This window comes from Hyposmocoma kahamanoa, unplaced genomic scaffold (assembly GCF_003589595.1).
Source record: "Hyposmocoma kahamanoa isolate Upper Pololo Valley unplaced genomic scaffold, ASM358959v1 86, whole genome shotgun sequence".
NCBI classification, from domain to species: domain Eukaryota; kingdom Metazoa; phylum Arthropoda; class Insecta; order Lepidoptera; family Cosmopterigidae; genus Hyposmocoma; species Hyposmocoma kahamanoa.
Genome location: NW_020654289.1, coordinates 15213068 through 15219067, shown reverse-complemented (window position 1 = coordinate 15219067; position 6000 = coordinate 15213068). Strand labels below are relative to the sequence as shown.

At 36.0% G+C, this 6000-nt stretch overlaps 1 protein-coding gene across 2 annotated transcripts in view; it reads right to left on the bottom strand.

The window, feature by feature from the left end:
* LOC113234790 (tumor necrosis factor, alpha-induced protein 8-like protein 2 A) overlaps positions 1–6000 on the bottom strand; it is a 69623-nt gene that overhangs the window by 39510 nt on the left and 24113 nt on the right. The window lies entirely within an intron of this gene.

Below are 6000 nucleotides of genomic sequence, written 5' to 3'. Positions count from 1 at the left end.
TATTCTTTTGTATAGATTTGATCTGCTTCCAATGATGTAAAACGAAGGGCTGTCAGATTTGATTTTGAATAATAATCATTAATGTAATAACGGTCTGACAGCAATAGATTACATGATATTGGCAGATCGTTTCATGTATGTTGTAGCACATGAAAAGATTATTAAGTAAACGTAATTTTTCAGTACGTACTCATAATTGATCTGAAATTTATTAGTAGTTCTTGTTACTATAGAGCAACTCATTCAAATTATTTTCCTTTAAAGTGATTCTAACACGTAAAGAAACCGAGCCATGAATACGAATAACAAATTTTTGGATTTCGTCATGTCTTTACAAAGTTGTAACCTGGACCATATTAGTCAGGAAAAGTCTGGAAAGCGTTTAAAGTGCGGTACTATCACATCATCAAAGATCGTGGGTCCACCGTGCTGCATCGTAAAATCCTAAATCCTAATTTGACCGGGTGACTCAAGGTGACAACAGCCCAAAGGAGCTAATGAAGTGAGAAATGTCGAACGTAAAAGGGCGAGATGTCGATCTCCAACAAGACGGACAGGTAGGTGAAAGTCAATTCGACATTCCGTTTTTGCACTACGACGAGATTTAGTAGCAGTAGAGATAATCGTGAAAGAGCTCTATATAATAGCAATCAATACTGGATAAATTGTATTGATAGGTTTGGAAGGCTGAGAGCGGAAGATATTATTTGAGCGGAAGAGGCCTGAATAGTACATACTATTCAGGCCTCTTCCGCTCAAATTCACATGAATATATGTGGCCTTTTCAAATTAGTGACAATAGGGACGGTTCACCTTTGTTATGAGCGCTTATTTCGAATAAGGATAGGGGCTGCAATTTGGAATGTATACGAATTCGTTAATAGATATCTGTAATCGGTGCTGTAACACCCTGTTTGTATTTTCTATCATATTAATTCGATATTCGAGTTCATTTTTATAAACTGGGGTAAAAATATGGGTTATAATTTTATTGTCCGCACATCACATATCACTAATAACTGTAGAGCTGCTTGTGAAAGAGTTTGTCCAGGGAAGTATTGCCACCTTACTTACCTATTTCTGCCGCCAAGCAGTAATGTTAGCATTACTGTGTTCCAGTTTTGAAGAATAAGGGTGCTGGTGAAATTACAGGCACATGGGACTTGTCAACTTTCGTCTCAAGGTGACGGGCAGTGCACATCGGACCTTTGTGATTTAAAGCTTTGAGTAGCACTGCAACTGTTATGGACAGGCGTGTACCTTAGCATCAACACGACTTGTTCGTCCCGTCACTTATAAAATTGGCAGTAAATATCCTTTATTCTTATTTATTTGCGTCCGGTAATGTAATATTACAGGTGTTTTTATAATAGTATTGAGACCAAATTATGGACGCTGAACAGACACAGCAAACAGTAGAAGAGAGGACTATTCTCAAAATTGTTACACTTACTTAATACACAATTAGATGTCTACCAACAGTTTTATATAAATAAGACGCGCGATTTTAAACAGCGGATACAAATGCGCTATTGCTTCGATGCAATCGCTTTTATATTCCAAGTGTAGCGATGCAATAGCGCGTTTGTATCGATTCAGTCGCGCGATAGTATCACGTTTCCATCGCTGCTTAAAATCGAACGTGTTTGTAAAGGTAGACGACTAGCGAATGCATCGCTGCTAAAAGATGCCGTGTGTAACCGCTCTTAATGTTATTATATGTATTTGGTCTACTGTCACTAAAATGAAACTTAAAAAATATAATATGTTTATTATCAACTAGTTAAAGTAAGTAATAACTAGTAAATAATATCTTCTGGCACTCGTATTACACTAGGTAATATTTATTAAATTGGGCTCTACTGTAGATAGAATGAAATGATCCCAAAATCCCGATCCAACAGCTAACGCATTTTATCTTATTATGATCATACTTCGTCAAGCAGAAATAATTCCAGATGCTTAGCAAAATAATATTTCCATTTCCTTCTCTCATTTTCCTTAATTACGCACATTATAAGTAACTGCAGGAAATTAATACAATATTGTTTAATGCCTCCTGTATAACTGCGTAGCAGTTAAAGCTATAGTACTTACGATGGCAGTAGCTGATGGTAAAGTTGAAAAGTCACCAAGAAAGTTTAAATTAGATTGAAAATAGAAAATATAATCGCACAACTGTCTGATTTTTCAACTTTTTATTATTGAAACTTAATAAAAAAATAATTCTACGTTGTTTGACAAATTGCTTTATAAAAAAAATTGTTATGATACCAGGTGATGGATATACGCCTGGTGACAAGTGATAAGCCTGTGTGATATGACAGAGCTTTAAATCACAAAGATCTGAGCACTGCCTGGCGGCAGAAATAGGTAAGATGGCAGTACTTCCCTGGACGATCTCTTTCACAAGAAACCCTACTACTACTAGAATATACCTGTATAATCACATTGTTAGTTCTCGTTTTTTGATCTTTACGTACGTCTTTCTGCCGGCTGTAGACTGTAGTGCCACATGGGTTTTCGTATTGGAATTCGTAAAGGATTTCATATATGTTTGTAATGCCTATATAAAGCCCACACTTTTTTAGCATTTAGTTTGAGTACTTGGGGCATCTAGTTTCAAATGTACAATTGGACAATCTATTCACAATATTCACGAGACAAAAATAAGTAAAAGAAAAACCGAGTGTTAAGGGAAACCCTGATCAGTTCTCTACATGATTTTTTCTGACTGATTTTCTATTTAGTAGACGTACCCATCATATATTAAATTTTCTCTCGCCCTATACATATATTAAAACTATACATTATATTGTAATGTAAATGTATATATGTATACTATACTAATACATTTTTACTTCTTTAATAAAAAGAAACTATTTTAAGCATATGTACCCAGAGCTTTTATACATACTTAAGCTAGTTTTTTATTTATCATCTTTTAATCACTATATTATATAGCCTAAAGTTAAAGATGATATCAACACGCCTTCATTGGAAGCATATAAAATAAATAACTTCAATAGAATAAATAAACTGTCTCATCACATCATAAATATGTTTATAAGGTATCAAAGACAAAAGACATTTTTAATAACTTTTATCATCAAAAATGTATAAAAACAAAGTCATTCAATTACACAAAGTTATTCGTCTAAAACGGAAGCGAATGTCACCTCAATTATAATAAGTGCTCAAATGATTCATTTCACTAACTTTCGAGGCGGTAAAATCGTGAGAGACGAGAACAATGTACGTGCGCATGATCATCTAGACATAGCGTTTCATAAACCAAGCAATTTAATTACAACGAGAGCTCTTTTGAGTCATCTGATAGTCTCAAGTGCGAATCTGCGAATTATCGTGGGAATCTAATCAGTTAATCACCGTTTAAAGAAGTAGATGAACATGCTTTGGTAATTAAAATAGCACTATTGAAGAATATTAAATAAAGGTTATGACCATATTTGGTCTGTGGTTATTACCTGGTTTCATACATGTACCTAACGTACTTCGCCCGTAATATTTATATAATGCCTGGGTCTTCCAATTTTTTTTTAAGGCATGGTAGCCTAATGGTTTGATCTACCACCTCTGAAGCAGCGGTTTCGTTCGTTGGAATTCGGGCTCGCGCCTCTCAGTTTGTCGGAGTTTATGTGCGAAATTTAATTTGAAATTTATCATGAGCTTTTCGGTGAAGGAAAACATCGTGATGAAACCTGGACGACGAAAAAGGTTCACAGCCGTCGTAAAACGTGGGCCAGAGAGGCGGACTATGGTCTTAAACCCTTGCCTAAGAAGAGACCCGTATCCAGCAGTGAGACGTATTAATGGGTTGATGATAATAATGATGATGTCTGGATTTTCGAAGAAAGATCATTTATGTAACTTTTTTGTAAAATCAAGTGACGGGACGAACAAGTCGTGCGCCTTTGCCATCAACAGCACACGCTACACGCCTGTCCATAACAGTTGCAGTGCCACTCAGAGTTTTAAATCGCAAAGATCTGAGGAACACTGCCGATGCGCCCGTGCCCCTGAGACATAAGTTGACAATTTCCATGTATGTGCCTGTAATTTCACCAGCACCCTTACCCGTCAAAACCGGAACCCGTAATGCTTATATTACTGCTTGGCGGCAGAAATTGGTAAGGTGGCGGTACTTCCCTGGACGAACTCTTTCACAAGGAGCTCTACTGCTTAACTTATTATAGTTGACTAAAATATTCGTACATTTTGTACAAAAGCAATAATTTCCAATAACTTCGCAACAGAATGTGTGCCTGTGACAAAACAAGAAGTTGTTTAGCATCTCTGGAAGCTGTTAAGTGAGACGTTTCAAAATAGTTCTGAAGCAATTTACATTATTATCGTCGTCAAACTGTACATCTGAAATATGTACCAATGTACTTAGTGCACCACGACCGTCATAGACGTAAGGAATTCCTTACAAATTTGTCTAATTAGAGAATATAATTATGTATTATCAATAGTGAAGACTAGTTGGAATTATTCGAAATAAAGACGATTACGGTAAAATTATATACAATTACGGTATAATAATTAGCTGCTACTGCCATAGCTTGTGAAAGAGTTTTCTTGCCGCCAAGCAGTAATGTGACCATTAGTGTGTTCCGGTTTTGAAGGGTAAGGGCGCTGGTGAAATTACAGGCATATGGAACTAGTTTATTTTATTTCATACAAACAAGGCATACAAGAAAAGATAATACAACTTATCCCCAAACTGCGAAAGCTATTTGTTGACGAGGTTACACTCACAATCAACAAACTATAGTATACCTAGTACGAATACACTAACAATTTACTAAATTTAAATGCTTTCAAGAAGTATAAACTTTTAAGTTTTTCTTCAATGTGAATTTGCTTAACAATTCTCTGCCTCTGAAAAAATCAACTTCTATCTCAGGGTGACGGGCGCAGTGGCAGCGTCCCTTAGATCTTTGCGATTTAAAGCTCTGAGTGGTACTGCAACTGTTATGGACAGGCATGTCACTTACTACCAGGCGCACGACTTGTTCGTTTCATCACTTGGTATTATATAAAAAAAACGATTGGACTACACCAGATCTTGAATTAAATAGATACTAATGTACAGTCGTTGCCAAAGTCTAAACCTTTATTTTGGTACAATAAATAGAGAGGAAACATTGCTCTCTAAAATAATCTGCGACGTTTACGCGTTACTCTTGAAAAATACGACATCTCATATTCGCGTCGTCGGTATCCTGTCGAGTTACATTTGTGAGACTTCCGTGAAAATGTTACGCATTTACGATCTTACTTTTTGAACCTTATTTCCAAAGCATAAATTGTATGAAAACCAAGCAGCGTAGGTTATAAACGGGTGGAAAAGTTCGTATTACCTGTCGTATATCGACGTTCGAAGCCAATATATCAAAGTCGACAAAACATTTACTTTGAACGTGCATGTAGGTACGTAGTTATTATATTTTACTTGATTATAATTCGTGATAATTATGGCAAACGTGTTCCACGTGTATGGCAATACTTACAATAGGTAGATTTTTGATAAATGTGGTAAAAAATCCGGTGGACCCTCGGGCGGTTCACCTGATGTAAGTCAAATAAAAATGTTCTTAACATTTCCAAATGCTTTGCCCGGCCTAAAATCTCAAACCGCTTATGACTGTGTTTATTCTCACTGGTTTCCCTCATTAAGGAACACATCAATGCAGCTTTCCGTCAAAAATAGGAAAGGTGGTTCTGCATAAAGAACAAGAAATACAAAGAATGTCGGGGTAGTAAAAAAAAATCCTTTATGGAACACTAAGGCGTAAAACCACACAAGATCGCTCTATTTATGTAACACCTTGAAATTGACAGTTTATAGACGCATTCCTTTAAAGACAAAGCGCTTAGATCAAGACTTGAGCAAGCAATATTATATGATATACAATGAAACACGATCCAATCGTGTTTCATTGTATATCAACATGAATAAATGTGTAACCATTT